General features: G+C 41.7%; 1 long non-coding RNA gene across 4 annotated transcripts in view; it reads right to left on the bottom strand.

Moving 5' to 3' along the window:
• Window positions 1–22,266, bottom strand: part of LOC109451963 (uncharacterized) — a 388,342-nt gene that overhangs the window by 181,587 nt on the left and 184,489 nt on the right. For all 4 annotated transcript variants that reach the window (XR_012490909.1, XR_012490908.1, XR_012490907.1 and 1 more), the window contains exon 5: window positions 7,096–7,196. This is a non-coding gene — a long non-coding RNA (uncharacterized LOC109451963). The remainder of the gene's footprint in view (window positions 1–7,095; window positions 7,197–22,266) is intronic.

Raw genomic sequence — 22,266 nt, 5'->3', positions numbered from 1 at the left:
TCCCGGCCATCCGGTCACCCAGGCTCTGAGTCAAGTTTCTAAAAATGCATAGTCCAATGTGGTAGTCGCTAGCCACACATGGCCACTTACATTTCAGCAAATTAAAAGGGAATACATGAAGTATTCAGTTTCTGTTTCACACCTGCACATGTCAGGAGCTCAAGAGCCACAGGAAGCTAGTGGCGACCATCTTGGAGAACACAGAGGTGGACACCTCCACCATCACCAAAGTTCTACTGGCCAGCACTGGCCTAAAGTACAAAAACAGCCATAAAAGTCCGGGAACCCTCTGAATCTTTATGGAATGCTATTTCCAGAGTAAAACTCCTTGTTGAGGTTTTCAAACAATCAATCAAAACAATTAAAGATAAACAGGACTTGTTCTTCCTCTGGTCAGCCTAGAAATGTTCCAGGAAACAAGGAAAATTGTCTTAATTTCTTTGACACATGCAATTTGCTTTTTCTATGGAAAAAGGTAAGGAATCCCACACGTCCTATAATACTTGAGTGTGCAACCCCACAAAACTTGGCTAGTAAATCCTCTCTTTGTAAGTAATTCAAATCTGCACATAAACGAGCTTAAGGAGGGAAATTTTAAAAATCTAATTTCAACCACTCTAAAAGGACAATTAAGAAAAATACAAATGCTGTCCTAATTGTCACTGACACGGGTCTCTGTGGGGCCTTGTTCGGCTACCTAGGCCAGTTTGAATTCAGCAGGTACTCAAAGTATTGTTTTAGGATGGCTTCAGACCACGCGTGTAATGCCCGTGTGCGCATGTGTGTGCATCCAAACTCTGCTTTTCACCAAGAGGCTGCTCTGGCTCCTTAATCAAACCCCAATTTTCAGTGGGTGTCATGTTACATTACTCATCCTATTTTCATTCTGCTCCTTCACGAGGGGACCTCTGCAGCCAGGACAGATTCTCCCTTCAAAGGTGTGTGGGGCAGGCCAGCCCTCCTTCTCCAGGGATTCCAGATGCTTCCCGAATCTCTGGCCTGGACTTCTGGCTGGAGTCAGAAACTATGTCTGTGATGGTAGGAACTCCAGTGAGGGGGACTCCTGATGCCAAGGGTCACAGAAGGTTCGCCACTCCACACCCTGTGCGAGGGCACAGTGCCATTGTCATGTGTGGTCATCAGATGTTTTCAGCTCTGTCTTCCAGCCACATGGATTGTACCGAGGGCCCTCTATGATTTGGTGTGACCATGAGACTACTTCCAACTAATGACCTGTGAAGAGGGAAGGGTGTCATGTGACCACTCTCAGCCAGAACACGTAATCGATTAAGTGAGACCCTGCAGAGGTCTCGTTTCCTCTGCCACAGAGGCCAGTGATATTTTGGATGGTGACTTTCCTTCAGCCTGCGTACTAGAAGAAGAAGAAAACAGAGCAAAATGCCCAGCGCAACTGCAGTGGATGCATGAGTCAGAAATAAACCCTTGTTGCTTTAAGACACTGAGTGTTTGGGTTGTTACCACCACACAGTCCAGCCCGACCAGACTGACACATGAGGTAAGTAAGAGTAAGGGTGGGAGGTGCAAAGGGAACCTGTGTCTAATCCCGCACTGTTGCAAAGGGTGTTCCTGTTCAGCCCACAACAGGCATATCCATCGCTGAGCAAATGACACCAGGCCAGTCCACGCGAGGCATATCCTTGTGCCTGCGGGAGCTGCTCATCTAGTGCGGAGGCAGAAGTCTAAAATAAACTCTGTCCTCATGGGATGACTCCTATGCTACCCACACGAACAAAATGTTACAGCCGCTCAGAGCAGACCTCAGTACTTCATCTTAGAAAACTCAGTCAAGGCTGCCATTACAGACCAGGTCCCCTGAGAAGCAGACAAAGGTCTACCTGCGGGAACTTCACTGGGCCGTGCTCGTGGGGTGACTGCCTGAGGGCCAGTGGAAGGGCACCTGGTGAAGCAAGTGGTTCTAGAAAAGAAGAGGGAGACAAGGAGCCATCGAGTACGGAATCACAGCCCCAAGGGCAGGGCAAAGAGAAAGAGATGGATGTGGCAAACGATGAAGACAGTTCCTGGAGGGTGAAGTCTGACCCAGTCCCGTGGATTCTGCCATAAGGATGTCATCCCAGAGGGCTTTCAGCAGGGTAGCGAATGGCGTTACGCGCCAAGTGAGCAGCGAGGAAGGGTCCTTCGGGCTCCTGAAACCTTTCCACATCGTGGCACACCTAGGAAATGTTTATTTTTGCACGGCACGTGGGGAACATAGAAAGGCGTAAGGAACCCAGGACCCTCTGGCCACCTTGAGGGCTGACGCACCATTATCTCGGGGCTCCTGAAACCCTGCCTGGTACAACACCAGCACGTCAAAGCACACCAGGCGGGGAGCCCACGCTGGTCCATGCAGACCTGTCACATGCCATGACCGGCAATGGAAGAAAGACCAAAAGGACCAGGGATGGGGGGCAGCGGGCTGAACCAGGCGATCTTTGTTTTTGCCAAGATTAAGGAGACCGTGTGTCTATCTGGCAAGGAAGAAGCCAACAGAGAGCAAACCACAGGAGAGCAAAGAAATAACTGAAAACGCAGAACCCATCCAAGTTGAAAAAAAGGACAAGGCCCTTGGTGGACTGGCCGTCCTGAAGATGAAGTCTGGTAGCTGCTCTGTAAAACTGGATACAAATATGAGAGAATTGATTGAGGGGGGAAAAAGCCTTAATGTGGGAATGAAAGAATATCTGGTAATGACAGTACCTCATTGTGAGTGGGGAGTATTGGGAAATTAAACTTAAGGTACAGGTAGCGACCTGTTCACAAAACACCTTGAAGACAGGGCTGAAATATCTGGGTCCTGTGAGCAGGACGGGAGACCCAGAAAAGTTGCAGGGAGGACTTGCAATAAAATCAGTATCTTAGTTCAGGTTGCAAGAGCAAAGTACCCTCAACTGGGTGGCTTAAACAACAGCAATTTGCTTCTTACCGTTCTGGAGGCTGGAAGTCCAGAATCAGGGTGCCAGCATGAGCCCTCTCCCAGCTGCAGACGGCTGACTTCGTGTATCTTCACGGGGCAGAAAGAGGGTAAGGGAGCTCCCTGGAGACTCCACCCTCGTGACCTAATCACCCCCAAAAGACTAACACATTGGGGGGTTAGTTTTCAACATATGAATTGTAGGGGACACAAACATTTAGTCCATAGCATTAAGTCTGGTGTGAAGACAGGATTCAAGGCAAGATGGTGAAGCAGGAAGAGCAGTGATGAGGCTGCAACTATTCTCCAAGCGAGAAATGAGTGTCTGAGGCATTGGTGGCAGCAATGGGAGGGACAAGAATGGATTCAGAAGTTATCTGACATAGAACAGCAAGCAGAGAGAACGTTGAACTGGGTCATGAACTCCACAAAGTAAACATACTGACCCAGACAGCATGCATACTATATAAACGTAATGATATTCCAACAAAGGACAGACATACGATCAAGGTTCGAATGTAGTTACCAACAGATCTGAGAGACTTGGGTGAGATGACAAAGAAAGAGGGTAAGACCCTGTGGCTTATGATGCAGTCGCTCTTTCTTGCATCCAAACTATTCCTTCCTCTTCATACCTCCATGGAGCTCCTCGTTCTTTAAATTTGACTCTTACGATTGGTGCCTCTCCTATGCATTCTCTTTCATCACTAGAAGAAAGCATGTGCAATGTGGTTTGGGTTTGTTTTCCACCAAGGGATGTTTTCCCACCAGCAGTTACTTTATATTAAAAGGTGTGGGTGGGGGGTGAGGGGGGGGGTGAGTAATGAAGTTAAAATCCCATTGGTTTTTTTAAAGCAACTGGAAGTAATCAATGTGCATTTGCAACCTGTTTCTAAATGCTCTTGGAGAATCCTGTTTGGAAATGTCCTGCTGTGACCCATGCAGTCCTCATAGAAGTGATTTTGGAGTGACGCCTAATAGGAACTTATCGCAGACCGAATGAGCAAATGAATAGGCAGTTCTTTGTGGCTCCTTTGAATCAGCCAGCTGTGATCCTCAAGGAATAACTGAGCCCCCCAATTTCTAGGCTGCTCTGATCTTTCGATTTAAGTGGAAGCCGATTTGCAAGCTCAGCTCTGCACGCTGTGATGGTGCTTGGCTCGGCTATTCAAGCTAATTCTGCATTGATCTTTAGACTAAAGCAAAGGCCATGCTTTCTGTTGCCTTTTCTCTGTGGGATTGTGGAAACTTCAATCACAATACTTTGTCTTCTCTTCCAAGTTTTTAACAGAATTGGTTGATTAAGCGGCATGTTGCTCCCAGGGAGGAGAGGTATTTACGCCACCTTGCAAGGTGGCAGGCATACCAGCTCATGTGGAGGTGTGAGAAGGCAGCCTGAGGAACAACAGCTGCTGTCACTCCACAGAACCTCCAGCTATGCTCAGAAAGACAGAGCCCCTATTCCAGCCAGGCTCCTTCCGCCCTCTGAGACCAGCCAAGCATGTGTCCACTGACCTGGAAGCTCATGGCAGCCACATGAATGCTTGAAAATTAACCACCACCATTCCCAGCACAGAGAAGTCGCATAAAATATGTTTATTTCCTTGCCTTGCTGTTTCATGAAAGAAGGATTCAGCATCAAGAGCCAGGGTCTGTCCCCTACGAAATCCTGTTACCCAAAGCTCCTTATCACCTGGAGTCTGAGAGACCAGGTTCCAATCGTACTCCACCAGATTAGCAAAAGCAAAACCTTGAACTACTTTCTCTGTCAAAGTCCATCATAATTGTTACATGTGTCATCATGAGCAATGTCATCGTCCAAAGGATTTCTATCCTTTTATTTCTATAGCTCTGGGGTTTTTCATTTGTTCGCTTGTTTTTGTTTGTGTAATGATTTCAGATTCTACCCCTTGTGATTTGGGGAGATATAATTTTTAAAAGTTCACACTGAACGTGATACGATGCCAGGTTCAGGAATTCTTCTTATGTGCCAGGTAGGATATTTTTGTAAACGTCTTAAATTTTGCAAAGCATTTTCACATGTGGTGTCTCTTTGATCTGCACCAAAAACCTCAGAGATACGCAGAGCACGAAATACTAATCCCGTTTTGCAGACAAGGGAATGGAGACTCAAGAGTTCCAACTCTTTGCCCAGATTCACAGAACCCCGAGAACTTGGATCTGTAGCCACGCCGGACTTTTTTCTGGGGTATCAGGCTGGAATGGACAGAAAGGGAGAGCGAGGGGTGCCGCTCCTTTGGATAAATCTAGTTCTGCACCCTGGCTTCTGTACAGATGTCAACGTCCCTGGAACGTTCTCCCTCCCCCTCCACCCTCTGCTGCCTCCCAGAGCCCACAGTACAGACGGCCTGGATCCTCCCAATTCCATTTTCCCATCCTCCATTTCCAGGGGTCCTTTGCAATAAGATCGTTTGAGTTTTTTTATTAGGCTGCTCTAAAGCCTCTCTTTCCATCTTTTCTCTTTCATATTTTCTTAAAGGAGAAATTCACTAAGGTGTGAGTTCTGAGTCACCCGAAGGCCAGGAGAGAGAGGGAGTGGGTACAATCACAATCACACTCACTGAGTTACACACTGACACAACACACTCATCAGGTGACACTTCTACTCAGAGGCTCCCCCCAACTCCACTGAGTCAGAGATTGGCTATGGAGCGCCTAGATGCCCAAAGGAACACAGCCCAGCGCTACTGTTGAAAGGTAAAAACAATTATTTGGATGCACAAGTGAATTTCTTACATCTTTCTGAAGCCCTGTTGATTTATAACCATAAGGTAATTTGCTTCAGCTAACTTAATTCCTGTTCCCTGTTCAATTCCCTTGCGCCTTTCAACTAATGTTTTAATTCTCTTTGGTGTTCTCTGTGCCACCAAATCAAAGCAAAATTTTTCTTTCTTTCATTTGCCAAAGCCGAGCAAATTTGGAAGGGGAAAAAAATCACTAGTAAAGGACAAAGGATTTTAAAGAAAATGCATTGTTTCATTTCAGTGAATCAGAGCAGCGTACAAAGAAGCTTAATCATGATATTAAATCAAAGGAATGCAAATCACTTTATTCATATTCATAAACTGCCGACAACATGTGGGTTTTGAAAAGCTTGGGATGCGAAAGCCTCTTGGGAGGAGGAAGGAGGGATATACACTCGGAGTGAGCGCTTTCCCTCTGTGGGTCCTTTGCCACACACGGCAGCCATTCCACAACAAATCTCAGACCGGCTCTCCTCCTCTCAGGAGTCGAGCTCTAAGAGGTGATCTGAGTCACAAGCATCCAGCTGGAGTGGATGACCTGTCACTGTGATGACGGTCTGTATCCATCGTCTCTATGACCAAACTGGAGAGACCTTCAGAGACACTTGCCACGGCTCAAAGATTTTCCTAACGCCACTTAATATGAGATGAGCTGACCATCTCTGAATTAATAGCGATGATGATAAATCGTGTTTAATAAAATATGATCCATTTTGAAAGGCTCCCGTAGACATCCTTGGCCACATGCGCCCAGCACAAAATCATCGGAGTGGGGACTCAGGCTGCAGGCTCGGGAGCCAAACTGCCTGTGCTCCAGCCCTGGCTCGTCCCTCCCCGCTCTGTGACATTAGGCTTTTTAGCCTCTTTCTACTTCAGTTTTCTCACCTGTAAAATGGGAATAAAGATAGGACCTACCTCACTGCGTTGTTTTTATAGTTAAATAAGAAAATGCATGTAAAGCTCTTAGCACAGTGCTGAGATTGTATATACACCGTCGGTGCGTGTTATTCCCAGGAATTACGTTCTAGAAAGTTGCCACAAAAAATGAATTAGAAATACTGAACCACTGCCCCTGGTAGGATCCTGCCTCTAATAACATTTTCATCAATCAATACATAACCATATTCTATTGGCGTTTCTGTTTAAAGACACCTTATTTAATATATATATATATATATATATATATATATATATATATATATATATATACACATATATATATAGTTGATTGACTAGCAGTGAACTCATGACCTCCAGACACAGCCTTCTTGCATTTTAGGATCACTGAGGAGCCCTCCAACACTGCATCTGGGGGGCATTTTCACAGTAAAATCACCAACACGAAGCACAAAAATGAGAAAAACATGGCACTCCACAGATGGCAGGAAGGACACTTACGGCGTGGGAGCTGTAATATGCAGGCAGAGCAAAGCCTTGGTGGACCTTGTCTGAGAAGGCAGACGTCAGGGGCTCAAATGTGTCACTGCTCTGCGCATTATCTGGAAGTGATCAAGAAAACACAGTGAGTGTCGATCGGGGGCTGCAGATACATTTTAGCGAACAGGCGATTTTACAAACATGGACTCACACATTAGGGGTAGAGACCGACTGCGTAATGACTAATCCCCCGATCAATAAAGCCTCTATGATCAGGCCCAGTTTACCGATGAGAAGTCAGTCCCATAAGGAGTTAGGTGATAAGGCTCTGAGCTGCACACAGCAGGAGGCAGCTTTCTCATTTCTCACCGTTGTCTACGTAGATGGGACCCCCAGGATTGATGCACAACCCCCTATCTAGAAGTCACATCCTCTGACTATTTATTTCAGGGTGTTGTTTCTGCAAACCATAGAGCCTCAATATGTTGAAAAAGTTCAGCGGGTCGTTATGTGGGATGTTCTTTCCCACTCCACCCGCCCAAAGTGACCACACTTCCAGACGCTTAAAACCTGTGTCATAACACAGAACTGGTTTCTGCCCTTGGAATGAATAATCACAGTTTCTATGAGGCAAGTGGTTCCACTGACATTCAAAGAAAAAAAAAATTAAAGTTAACTAGTCAGAAAGAAAAAACATCCTTTTTACATCCTGGAAAGAAAAAGGAACACTTACCTAATGCCGAAATGCATCTCGCTCTTGGCTGAAGGAAAAGGTACGCGGCACTATGACGAAATGTGCTCACCAGGAACGCAGCATTGACCTCGCTACTATACACGTATTATCTCATTTATTCCCCACACTAACCTTCTAAATGAAGTATTATTTTTATTCTACGTGGAAGAAAACAGATGCACAGGGAGGTTAAGTGATTTGCTATGAGGGTAACATAGCTATGAAGTGGCAGAGTTGGAATTTCATCAAAAATACATTCCACTCTCAACTCCTATTCTTTCTGGTCTATGGTGATGCTGAGATGCCCTTGGACTCTATCTGATCAAGCACTAAACCTCCAGAAAGCCCCTTCTCCTATCAGCATCAATCCCCTGCGTGAGTTTGAGCAAGTCCAGACCTCTCTACCTCACACACTGCTCTCCACTTTTCCTCCCTTCGCCGTGGCTCTTGCTCCAATAGCTGCGTGTGTGTGTGTGTGTGTGTGTGTGTGTGTGTGTGTGTGTGTACATTTTCTCTCCCCTACTAGACCATCAGCACCTAGAAGACAGGGTTTCTGTCTGCTTACCTTTGTAAGCTATGGAGGATGGTAGTATCACATGTCTCCCAATTATTTACTCCCTGCCCTTCACTCGAAGACGATGTTATACCCAGCTATCACCATAGGCCTTGCAAAGCCCCCTGCAAGAAGGGGCAATGTATTTTCCCATCCAAATGATATGCCCTAGCAAATGGAATATTAGCAGACATGACATAGGCCACGTCCAAGCAGAAGCTTTAAAAGGCACAGTGAATTTTTGCCAGCTCTCTTGCTCATTCCTTTTGCCAAAAGAATGGCAAATGCGACATGGTCCTTCGACCTGGGTCCTGGAATGTGCAGGAATATGGATACGGGCACAGCAACCAACCTGCTGACGCTGGCCTGCAGCCCAAATGAGAAGTGAATGTTTGCTGTAAGCCACTGAGACCTGGGGGCTGTAATTTCACTAAAGCGGACCATTCAGACACCCACATCGCACCTGGCCCTGGGACTGTCACAGGGAAGAATTTCAAGAACTATACGTTTCACAAAATGATTATAATCTGTGACAGCCATTTATGAAAGGTCCCTGCAAACCACTATCATTGCAATACTTTGGTAGCAGCCTAGAGGAGAGAACTGGAAATGAGGTGAACAATTCAGTCCACTCAAGTCCAGGTTCAGACAAATGGTTTGAAGACTCAGGTTTCAAAACAAGTTGGCAGCAAAGTTAGGACTGCAATTTTGGTCAAGAACCAAAACTTCTATTACACTGTGTTATTTTCTGTTTCCGTTTTAGCAATTATTTGCATAGTCTCTCTTATCAAAAACAAATTGTTTTGGAAATACCCCTCCTATGACATTGTGTTTACATCTTTCACATAACAGGCAGAGAAGGGAACAGTAACTAAGCTAGAACGTTAACACGAAGGTATCTGTAAATATCAGGCCCCGGGCACCAGGGATTTGTGGAGTCAGACACTGTATAGCCTGCTTCACATTTCATTCCATAGAGATGGAATATGTGAGTGTGAAAGGAAATTATATTTTGAAGGCAAATTTAGGAAGAAGAATGAAGCTGTAATGGATAATATTAGCTATCAGGAACTATTCCTTAAAAAAGTAGAATTTAATCCTCAAAACCAGTGGATGAAGAGATGAAAGTGTATAGGAGTATCCACATCCAAAGGGTCAGAAACATTTGGCAATATTCATTTTTAAAAACATGTAGCTAACCTACTGGATCTCAAGAAAAATGCTTTCATCAAAAGATTATCTTCACACGGTGTGAGGACAGGGGGCCCAAGAGCTCTGACTGGAGAAGGGAAGCAAACTGGAGCTCCTTGGAGTTCAGACAGCGATTCAGAGGGGTCTCGGAGCTGCTTGAGGGAGGAAGGTTCTAGGCCCCAACCCCAGTCATCCAGAGTGACTCCATCTTTACCTGCTCATATTCAATGGTTCAAAGTTCTTGACAACCAGTTCCCTTACGTGTCTCTACAGAGATGGGCTTGCCAGACTATCAGAAAATGATGACACCAGTCCATAAAGAAATCCAACTCAGATTCTCTGCTTCATAAACAATCTTGTAAATCAGATTAGGACAAATCCCTAAGTCAGTATGTTACTAGTCACATCGGTCAATGACTAAGCCCACAAACTAACTTACAAACACAACTGTTCAAATAGAATGGACCCAAGAAATTAGTTAGCCCAGGGATTGGCCTATGCTGCTCCAGGACCATAGAACAAAGAACAATTGGTCAGGCCTGGCGTCTTCTCTGCACCACCTTCAACAAGCAAATACACACACACACACACACACACACACACACACTCACACACACACACACTTCTGCTTACATCTGTTTTAGTTGTTGGAGTTCTGAAGAAGGTTAATTTGAACAAAGGGTTCCTTGGCCAGAACATATCTGAGAAAGCAGAGCCCAAGAGTGTTGAAAATTATCCAATTTCATACCAAGTAGATGAGAACCACAGCGAGAACCCCACACCAACCCAACCTGATGTCTCTCTATGACTTATGGTCAGAGATGGGGGAGAGGGAAGAGGGGAGAGAGACACAGAGAGAGATCAAAGGTAAGCCACTTTGCATATACATATAATGTCTCTGGCCCTGGAATTATTTGGGTTTTATTTACTCTTTTCAATTTCTGTTTAAGCTGGTCCTCATAAGACCCTCCCAGGAAGGAAAAAAAATAACGGCAAGTCAGTGAATAAGCATGACAAGCTCCACGCTGCACACAAACTTTTCATTTCAGAAGACTAACAAATCATGAGCTGGAAAACTACTTGTTCAAGTCAACATGATTCCTGGGAAATGGAATATGATTTTTGCTGTGATTCAAATGCTCTGGTGTGGACCAAAAATAAACAGCATCTTTAATAAGATACACAAAAGCAATGGGGAAATCTTGGCTGTTTTATCACCCAAAAAGAAGAGTACAGAGTGGGTCAAGACGGATTTTACCATCCTACATATATAGAAAATGAAAAGCCTGTGAAAATAGATAATATTTAAAAAGCCAGAAGAAATGCTTACCACTATTTTTAGTCTCCATTTTGATAACATATTTTAAAAGGTCAACTGTGATATGCAATATGCATCATTTATGATGTGAAGGTGAAAAATGAAATTGGTCTGGGGAAAGAAGTAGTTCAAGATTGCTTTTTAAATTGGCGTGTTCAAATCTGCAAAGGGCAATCACATGCATTTGGGGGAGGGGAATTATTGTTTCAAAACTGACAGTAAAAGGCACTTCTTTAAAGGAGCAGGATCTGCAACTGAGAAATAAAATCTGTTATTGATATTTTTTGAGACACAGAAAGATGAAAAGAAACAGTGACAAAATACTAATTGGTGAAAAAATCAGAAGACATTTAACATGGCTTTGTCCAGAATAAATTTGAAGACAAATGTACTTTCCTTCCAGAAAGAATAGCAGGATTTATATATGGGGATGGAGTGTTAGATGGAGTACATGCAGATTACTTTAGAAACTTTTCCTTGGAAATGGGACCCCGAAGCAGGAAACCACATATAACAATTGCAGCGCTCAAGGAATTACTGGAAAGTGGACACTGTTGTCTCCACCATCTAGGTCAAGCACAGAAATTGTCAGCCTCTGCATAAGACCTCCATGTGTTCATTCTAATCCCAGCCTCCTTCCTGCACAAGGAACTAATTCTGATTTGCATGGTAATCGCCATCTTGTACTTCTTGATACACCCATGTGTATCTGTGCCCTAGGGCTGCCATAACAAATTACCATGAAGTGGGTACCTTAAAACAGCAGATGTTTGTTCTATCACAGTGTGGAATCCAGAAGTCCAAAATCAAGATGTTGACAGAGTTGATTCCTTCTGAAGGATCTAAAGAGGAGTCCACTCTAGGACTCTCTCCCAGCCTCTGGTGTCTGCTAGCAATCCTTGGCGTCCATTGGCTGTGGCTGCCCTCCCATCTCTGCCTCTGTCTTCACATGGCCTTTTCCTCTGTGTCTGTGAATCTAAAATCTGCCTCTCGTTTCTCTTATAAAGATACCAGTCATTGATTTGGGGTCTGTCCTAAATCCAGGATGATCGCATCTTAAGGTCTTTAACTTAATTACATTTGCAAAGATCCTATTTTCAAATAATGTCATATCCACAGGTATTAGGGTGTGAGGACTTGAATATATATATTTTGGGGGGATACTAGTCAACCACTACACTATGTGTATATCCCCAGTCTCAATCATTTAGTATGGACTATTTATTATTTTTAAGTTGGTGCCTTTTAATCTACAGGTCTCCCTCCTTTCCTTTCTTTTCCTGACATTTATATATTGACGAACCAAGGCCATTCAATCTGTAGTTTCCCACAATCTAGATGTAGCCGACTGCATACTCTGAAAAAGACCCTCTTCTTGACCAAGCTTTAGACAGACTTCTCCAGGTCCTCTTTTCAACTACACCTCATCCTCAAGCTCTGTCTTTGGCCTGCCCAGTCCAGTTGTAGCAAGAACCCTGCTAGGTTAGTTTAGCTAGAATCCCCGCCCCTTTGATGTCTCCTCTTAGTAATTTTCCATCCTCTGATCCCCACCCTGTTCTTTGGTTATAAATCCCCACTTGTCATTGTATTCAGAAATGGGCTCAGTCCCACATGGAAGTCTCTTTTCCCTTACTATAATAGTTTCTGAATAAAACTCTGTTTTCACTGCCTTAACTAGTATCCAGCTGTAGGTGTCTTTGATAACTTGAGTGCTATTTCCTAAAATGGGAAGCTGGATTTAGACACTGGATCAAACTCAGGTTCAATTCATTTGACAAAAATATAGGTGGTGGTGATATATTCTTTTGTCAGGAGGCCCATTATGTCTGGTGGTTTCTTTTTTTCCTCATATTAGCAGCCATGGCTATTCAATGACTATGTGTATGTTCCTCAATGGTGATATTCTAATTCTATCACTAATTATTTTCATTTATTAGTTGGAATGCTTCTATGATAAAACACTTCTTCTCACATACTATTTGGTTACCCAATGTTATATTTCATATAAGAATGAAAAATGCTTCATCCTTCTCCTTGTCAGCTTTAAAGACAATATATTTGTCCATTATCATCCTTTAAAAATGGCAAATTAATTTTTTATCATTATGAATTCATGGATTTAAATGTAACGGATGAGTTTTAATGAATCAAAATCATTATTCTTAATGAGGCTCCAATTTTCCCATTTTGGCTACTGGAAGACTCATAAAGTTGCCTGGTAAGAGTCTTTAATACAAATTTCATAGTTTTTAACAGCTTTCTGAGATTTGGTGTGACAAGATGTTTTGGGCTCCTCTTGTACATTTCTTGCCCCAGAACTGGAATCAGAGATTTCCCCAAGAATCCCTGGTTGCTACTAAGGGAATATTTCAACTTCATAGTATTTCATTAAAGTGCTGATTGCTACTGGATTAGTTATTGTTTCTTGGCTTTTTCAGTGGACAGAAATATATTGTTATATTTACATTTTTAAAGATAAGGTATTTCATGAGCCCAGACTGATATTTCTAATACACCAAGAGTGCCAAAAAATGTATATACATGACTTGTATTCATCTTTTGTTATCTGGATATATTGAGCATTACAATTTTAATACAGATTTTCCTTTCTTAAAACGTGCATATATATTTTGGGGGCACCCTCTGTATATTCAAGTCTACAGGGTTTTTTCTGAACTTTCTGTATCACGTCTGTGTCTTTCTTCCATATCAAGACTCCTGGTTTTCAAGGACATCACGGGTGATAGAAATAGAATAGCCCACAAGTACTCATGTGCTTCATCATATATTAAATACTCAATAATCTCAACAAAACAATTCAAATTCTAAAACAGTTAAAACGTCATTTGCATTTGTTTTCTCTAGTCTTTCCCCATTTTATTTATATTTTACTATACCTACAGTATAGGAACATAGCCATGACAATTACACTCTCTTTTTACTCCTGTTTAAGTCGAAGTTCTATAAGGAAATATATATATATATATATATATATATATATATATATATATATATATAATTTATTTAAATATATATTAAATATATAATTTACCACCAGTAATTACGTTAATACCTCTCTAATCATTTCAGTTGTCTGATGTTGGTTCTCTAGCAGATTCCCCAGGAATGACAGACAAAAACATATCCCTTGAGTTCTTGCATGTTGAGAACTTTGTTTTTCCTATGCCCTTTGTACTGAAAATACGTTTTGGTTGATAGAAATTCTTTGGCTCATATTCTTTTTTTTTTTTTCATTTTATTAAATATATCACTCAATTTTCTTCTGGCAAAAGGTGCTGCTGTTGAAAATATAATAATAATCTAATTTTGTTTCTCGTAAATCACTTTCTCTTTTTGTCAAGCTAACCAAAGTTTTTAGTCCATCTATTAATAGATTAAAAATTTTTGGCTTATTTATTTTATTTGAACCTCAAGTAATTTTAGTAGAGCATGTTTTGCTTTGTTATTCTGAGTTGATAGTCTGTTACTCTGCAATTGCTTTTTCAATATATCTGTAAAGTTCAAAACTTTTTTTTTTAATTTCAAGAGTCTTCACTTACAGTTTAATATTTGTTCTGTTCTCTTATTTTGATTTTCTTTTTCAAGGACTCTCATTATCTGTATGTTGGACCTTTTGCCTATCTTTAATATTTGTCATTTTCATAGAATCCTTTTTATCTCAGTAGCTATTTCTCTCTTATTTTAAATTTTTTTCTCTTTTTCAGGTTCCATTTATTTTAAGGCATAATCTTTTGCGTTTCTTCTCTTGTGTTTCTCCTGTGTTAATCTTCATTTCTGAAATTACTAGTTTTTAATTATTTTCTGAGATCTGTCAACACATTTCTGAATTCTCTAATTCTGATTTGTGGGTTTGTTTGTTTTTCATGTCTTGTAACAGTTTCTTAATGTTTTTCAGCCGGGTTTGAAATAGTTAAGTTACAGTTAAGATCTGTTTTGTAAACATTTGTTTCAGCTATACTTTCATTGTATTTAGGGGCATTCCTCCACTTTTGTCTCCTTTGGTTTATAATAACTTTGTGTGAGCATTGATCTCGATCTTTTCCTGTTGTTCACTTTTACGCGATACTAGCTTCTTGAACTTTAAAAGGAAGCCTGGTTCAAGGTTTCACAGAGCTTCCTTGTCTGCTGTTTGGGGGAAATGTTAAACTATGACCACTTATTTTTTTAAACTCCCTTGCTCTACCTGTTCCCCCCACCCGCCTCAGCCGCCTGCCCCATGTTAACCTGTACATTCTCTTTCAGTTGTTTCTACTGTCCCGGTCTTGGTATATTTTGACTTACACGCCCAGCAGTTTCTCCTCCCCACGAGGCACTGTCCTGAAACAGATGACGCATTTCAAGCATCCACAGAGCTTAGATTGCACCACACCTCAGAGACCTGACAATGAGCCCACAGCAATGGAATGACAAACACTGTCCACATTTTATTTGCTGCTCTCCAACTGAACCCTATGCTTTCCAGTGAATACCTGTTGGCTATTTTGGGTTCTTCTCTTCTCAGATTCCCTAAATACTCCCTTTCTTTCCTCTGCTTCCTCCTGAACAGATATCGATCCCATGTAAATTTGGGGCTTTCTGCTGGTTTCTCTCTACCCAGCTGAATTTATAAGTTCAAGAGTACACACAGTTAGTTTTATCCTAAATGTTATACATGGGATTTCCAATGTGCTATCTATTTTCTTCGCCTGTGTTAAAGAGGAAATTCAAGACTTGTGCTGCTGCCTCCATCTTCTGAGAATGCCTCTGCCCCTGAATGTGTATTTTGATCTATGCAAAGAATCTAGGCCGTGACCACAAAGATCCAGGGAATGTAAACTTTGGTTCCAGATGCTGTTTACCATCCCCTACACAGACAGCACTACATATGTAGGTTCAGGAGAGCAACTGTATGAACATCTACTCTCTTCTTTACAAAAGACACAAAAACCCCCAATAGTCCCACCATCTTACCGAACAAAAGCTCAGCCTCTTAAAATTCAGAAAAATCTATGGCCAATATCGGCACAGGTTTCTTAAATACAGACATGCATGCATGCATATACGTCTGAGCTACTGACTGCTGGGCTACTTGCGAGAAGTCATCCACCAGAAAACATGAGAAAACAGCACAGAACACATGAGAAAACAGCTCCTGATCATGAGAAAAACACGATCAGTTTGCTTTCGGTGCATGCTAACAGATACTTTTTTAACACTCTGAGTAGTGACAAAAAGAAATCAAGGCACTCGGTGAAGTGGCAGCATCTCACCTAAATCTGAATGGGTTTTATTATTATGCTTTGTTATTAAAATGTTCAATCTGGGTCAGTCAGGAGCAACTATTATAGAACAGCAAACTACACGATTCATTTAAAAACTGCTACAACAAAGCAAGAAGGTATCCCCACAGGTCCTTAAATAAAATTGATGTGGAGAAAAACCACTGATAGTTCTAAAACCCTCAAAATGTTAGCACTTATGCAAGAGGAAGTGGAGGAAAGGGAATGGGGCTTGATACAGCCCCGGAAACAGAACTCAAAAGCACCCACAGCGCTCACTGGAAAGCAGAAAGTATGGTGAGCCAATCTGAGAACACCTGTCAAACTAGAAGTGATTTCTGCAGAATCTAATCCATTATGGAAGCTCTAAAACGAAAACAGCCAGTTTCTTTAATATTGACCACAAGAAAAAAAGTGAGGAGGGAAAATAAAAATCTATAAAATAAAAGACTTTTAAAGAGATACATCCACCAATGACACAGTTGGAAGCTTTTTGGAATCTAATTCAGATAAACAAACTAAAACAACGTAAAAGATGTCCAGTCAAGTGAACAATGAATGGATATGTAATTATATAAAAGAATGACTACTGATTTACTTACGGGTGGTACTAATATTGTGGTTAAGCTCTTTAAAATGGTCATTTTCTAGAGATGCACACATAGTATTCACGGATGAAATGATAAGGTGTTTAGGATTTACTTCAAAACCATCCTGTTGGTGGCGAATGGGTGGGAGCAGAAATGAAGGAAGACAGTGCATGTAAGGATCATTTTTGAAGCTGGGTATATTGGCTACATTGTGGTATTCTGCCTACTTTTGCATATGTTTGAAATTTTCCATAATGAAAAATACAAAGAAGAGATTTAATGGAGAACAACCTTTTAAAATAAGACCTAGGATGAAGCCAGCAAAGTGCGACACAAATTGAGGGAGATAACGGTCGTCAATGGAGTAGAAGATAAGACAGGTACCAAAACGGGCAGCACACAGGAAGTCAGTCTCCCTTGAGATGTTAAGTAGTTTCTTGATGACCATTTTAGAGACTAAGTCTAAAAGGGAAAGAAAACTGGATGAAGACTATACTCAGGCAGGCAATTAATTAAACAGTTTTAAGCAATGTGAGTGCCTATAGAGAGATTGAAAGAGAAAGAGAAAAGCACAGTCCAGGCTGTCTAATTGGACAGTACTTTTTAAGAAAAAATAAAGTCTGCGTTCATTAGCGACAAAGTTAGGCAGTTCAAACCAACCCTATTTATACAGAGGAACTCAATTCGAAAGAGCTATCAGAAAGCACTAGGAAAAATAAATGTAAGTTTTCTGTGGGTGAAGATGGAATGGGCAAAGAGGTAGGAGTGAACTCTGTGCATCCTTCATGAAGGAGCAAGAAGAAATAGCGTCAGACCTCAGACAGGAGCAGAAGATCTCATTTGAGTCCTTTCCTCCCTCTTTGTAAGTCTGGGTCATAGCTTTCTGAGCCCAGCCTCCTACTCTTCTGCTTAACGCTGAGTTGGATCCAGGGTTCAGCGGGGGATTTATGTTTAGCAAGTATGCTTTGTCAACTGTAAAGCTAGCACTTTCCATCAAGGGAAGGGACTGCAGCACCTGGCACACAATGGGTGATTAATAAATCTGAGCTCTGGGCCATTATAGGAGGAAAGCAAACAGGAGGAGACAACGCCTGGCATCAAGATTGTCTCCTGTTTTGCACTTCAAATGCGCTTCCCACACTGAAGAGTCAGCACTTTCTCTCAGCAGTACAAGGCCAAGAAGAAATCTGGTTATAAATCGGCCTTTAGATTTGACTGGTTTTATTTATTACTGGTTTAAAACAGAAAAACTGTTCCCCGTAGTTTTAATGTCAAAGCAAATTAAAATCCGATTGCCATTGTTTCCAAGCTCGATGACCTTGGGCAAATTGTCTTACATCTCTAACCTTTGGTCTCCACACCTAAATAAACGTATCCGCGATTTGAGCTGTTGTAGGACTGAATTAAATAAAATTTTGTATAGAAAGTGTTTATTTTGATATAAAATAATTTTGGTATAAAATGTTTATATTGACAAAGACCAGTAGAAAATGCTAGTAATTATCAGCAGTGTATCGTATCTAATAGAGCCTACACACAGCAAAAGGCGATGCCTTTTTGAATTAATGGTGAAGATAAAATGACACAGGGAGGGTCAAACACTTAAAAACCATGAATTACAACTGAAACTCTGTCAACTGATGTGGAGTTCATGCTCTTATTTACATTTATAGTTAATAAGTATTAATTTTGATGTTTTAAGGACTGTTCTGCCTATCTGACTTTTTTTAATTACCAATTTATTGATTTACTTGAATTGTTTGCTACCCAAATACTGTCAAAATAAAATTTTCACAAACCTCGAAAGAAAGAAAGAAAGAAAGAAAGAAAGAAAGAAAGAAAGAAAGAAAGAAAGAAAGAAAGAAAGAAAGAAAGAGCTTAGCCAGTCTTGGAGGACAATAAATGGTTGCAATAGTAATAATAAAAGCTACCACTGGAACTATTATTAAGAATCACGATAAGCAATTGCTCTGAGGTCTCCTGATAGAGCGCACGCTGTAGGTTGAGCACAGGAAACACACAGTATATGAGGGAGAAGCCAAATCATCAGTAACCCTTTTGGGACAATCTCTTAGAATGCTATATCCTCCTCCCCTCCCCCACCCTTTCCCTCATCAGGATGGCCTTAGGTGGTGACCTTAAAGAATAAAGTGGACAGAATGGGACTAGAAATACTGCCTGAAATTCTATAGCCACTGAAAAATCATGAGGACAGTAGTAACTATCAGAAGCCATAGTTCGTAAATGTGTGCAATGTACTTTCATGTACATTATTCATTTGACCATTTGTAACATGCCTCTACCCAGTAGTCTTAGCATTTCATTTGGCCACAGTTTGAGAATTACGTCTTTAAGTTTTACACAGATAAGACCCTCTATATGTATAACTAGCAATGTAGACATATTTGCCTCCCCTTTCTCAGGTTTGAGATGGAGAAACAAGATACTGCTCACACACTTAACATTGAGGAGAACAGTTTGTTTCAATATTGAATATCACTTCCTTCTTAAGGTTTCACTGATTCTTCTATGAGATTTCATTTTTCTCTGTCACTCTTCTTCTTATAGCCCCCCCAAAAAAAACATGTCCACTCACAGACTATGGTTCTCACAGGCTAAACTCCATCATGGCCTGCCCTCATGTTTTTAAGTTTCCACCCACAAATCATGGAAAAATCAGGGCCAGCTTTCAGGTGAGCCCCATAAAACCAAGACATTGCTGCAATAGCAGCCTCAGATTCCCAAACAATAGGGCCAGAGTTGGAGTGCGAAGAGAGGTGGGTTCCCCTGGCTCTCCAGAGAACACAGCTCAATTCTGAGGAGGCTGAGGGAGAGGTCACGGCAGAGAACTTGGTTTCTCATGTCTGCAGGGCCCTGATGACCTGTATCGTCCCCTCGGCACAGCGTCCGCCAGTCTGCAGCCTCGTGTCTCCCACACCCATCTGGAGGGACCCTACGGAGGGAACAACTATACAATAATGGATACCGTGGAAATCCACTACGCTTGCTTCATTTGTTACTACAAAACAGAGTCGGACAAAGGACAGCTCCATTTATGCTTTCTCTTCCGATTCATATTTTCTTCGTTGTCCTTGGCAAGCAAACCAGCCGTGCTCCACAGAAAGCGTGTCCGAACAAATGTGCTTTTTCTGAAATCAACTTTCGGTGCGTGCTCCTCACGCTGTTAAGTTTAGTGGCCTGAATGAGTCGTGTGGTCCAGCCCTGCCATTTGCTTAGATCGGGGTTAGTTAGATCTGCATGACACTCACCTCATCCCGGTTTAAATGCCCCACTCCCACAGCACTGGATACTCAGAAAGAAAGTTCTGTTGGAGAGGACTGTGGAAGAAATTGCAACTGTCTTGCCTCTACTCCTGTGGCTGGCGAGCTCAGGTTTGTTTTCACATGCCAGGCTCTTAACACCCTAGAACCGCATTGCTTTATGCACAGATTTTATGCACAGGCCCTCGACCACACGGACGAGCTGTCAGACGTCGGGGAGGTAGGAATGGATGCGTGTCTATGAACCCTTGTGTTCTCCATCTTCCCCACCCAATCCATCTGCCCCCCACACCACCACCACCACCCCTGCACAGAGAAGATAATTCATGGTACTTGCCCTGGTCACAGCTGGGAGGCGAAAGCAGATTCCACAATCCTCTCTCACATGCCTTAGAGACATAACATAACTGGCAAACTATTTACCCCTTCTAGACAGACGAGGCTGTGGGTGAGGACAGCTGTCTTTTTATATGGAAGTGAGCACTTCATCATAACCCCCGCAGATCATGATGGACTAACAGGGTTGAGAGATGACTTTATACTGCAGACCAGATCCTGACCACGAGCAAATTCCTCGCCAGGAGAGCGAACGCCTCTTTCCCTACCCTTGCAACTTGAGAGCAAACCAAACCCCCAACAGCATAGGGACTTGCTACCAAGCCTGCTCACTTGCTGGCAGGAGATGGACCAGCTCTTACTGCAAACACCTTAGCTGTATGTAGTAGCCATTTTCTCTGAGACAGCCACTATTCACTCGGTGGGACCTTCCGTTTTCTCAAAATGAAATAAATCTGTTCTCAACGTAATGAGGCTATTCCTGAATTTCATTTCTCAAGTGTACAATTCTGAGGGTGTCAGGGAAGTTAATGGAAAATAGAGTTGTAATAACGTCATTTTAAAACAGTATATCAAAAAGGGAACATCTCCACGCGGAGGTCAGTAGAAGCTCTTTACGTATCTTCAGTGCTTCGTGAAATACATCACACCCACGTTCTGCTCTGCTCACTACACTGATGGGGACCATAGCACCTAAAGGCACCGGGGGTAATTCTAAATTGTTCATGGATTTCTGCTCCCACGAGTTGAAAAGTGAGCATGCCAAAACTCAGGTGTGTTTGCTCTCAGACCTGGTTGTGACAGTTGTTCTTACTCCTTTAATCATGTAATTAATAGCATATTAAGTACGTTCCTATGAGTCAAAAAGGGAGGAATAGTGCTTCTATGAAAGTGACATTATGTGTTTCCATAGAATCGGTACACATGAGGCTCTAAAGAAGTGCTATCCCATCGAAATACGATGCAAACCACATACGGAATTTTACATTTTCTAGTAGTCACACTGCAAGAGTAAAAAAAACATTTTAATATATTTTATTTAACCCAGTCATTTTAATATATATGACTTAACTCAATCATTTCACCTGTAATCATATAAAATTATTGAGCTATTTTAGGTACTTTGTTGGTACTCGCTCTTGGAAATCCGATGTGCATTTCCTACTTGGCACATCTTACAGGAGCCACATTTCAAGTGTTCAGTAACCACCGTGGCAAGTGACTGCTGTATTGGACAATGCATTTCAATTATTAGCGACAATTATTATAGACTGGGGACATTTTTAATAGATAGTTACTAAACTCAGATTGTGCTACCAGGGGAAGTTCTCCTTCCACATTGGAAAAAAAAATGAAATTGGAAAATTTACATTTTTTCATTACAGGCATGATTAATGCACGAAAGAAAAGCAGGAACTCAAATCAGTAAAAACATACTCGAAGAAGAGTCCTTGGCTTGACATGCAAAAACTGGGCAAATGAATGTGGGGATTAAGTAAAATGGTTCATGATGTACATATAGCTTCGTGTGTTTTTTATGATTGTCTGTGTTAATCCATTTTTTAAAAAACTTATTTAAGACCTTTATTAACAGGTGCGTGCAGTTTGCAGGTTTAAAACAAATCACGCTGTAAATTTCTATTACAACTTAAAAACGAGGTTCTTAAAAAAATCTCAACTTGACCAGATATGAAACAATTTTAAAACCTTTAAAGATATATTGAGAAAAACCAGGCTTTAAACACACACACACACACACACACACACACACACACACACACACACACTTCACATTACCAAAAAGAGACATCTTCAGGTTAAAAAAATAAAAATTAAAAATAAAGTTAAAACCGCACAATGCATAGATAATGCAGCAGGTCTAGCTATGCAAAAGGTAAGCACTTAAGGTCT

Source organism: Rhinolophus sinicus, linkage group LG12, assembly GCF_036562045.2.
Source record: "Rhinolophus sinicus isolate RSC01 linkage group LG12, ASM3656204v1, whole genome shotgun sequence".
NCBI classification, from domain to species: Eukaryota; Metazoa; Chordata; class Mammalia; order Chiroptera; family Rhinolophidae; genus Rhinolophus; species Rhinolophus sinicus.
The sequence above is the reverse complement of the archived record's forward strand: the minus strand, read 5'-3'. Positions and strand labels throughout refer to the sequence as shown.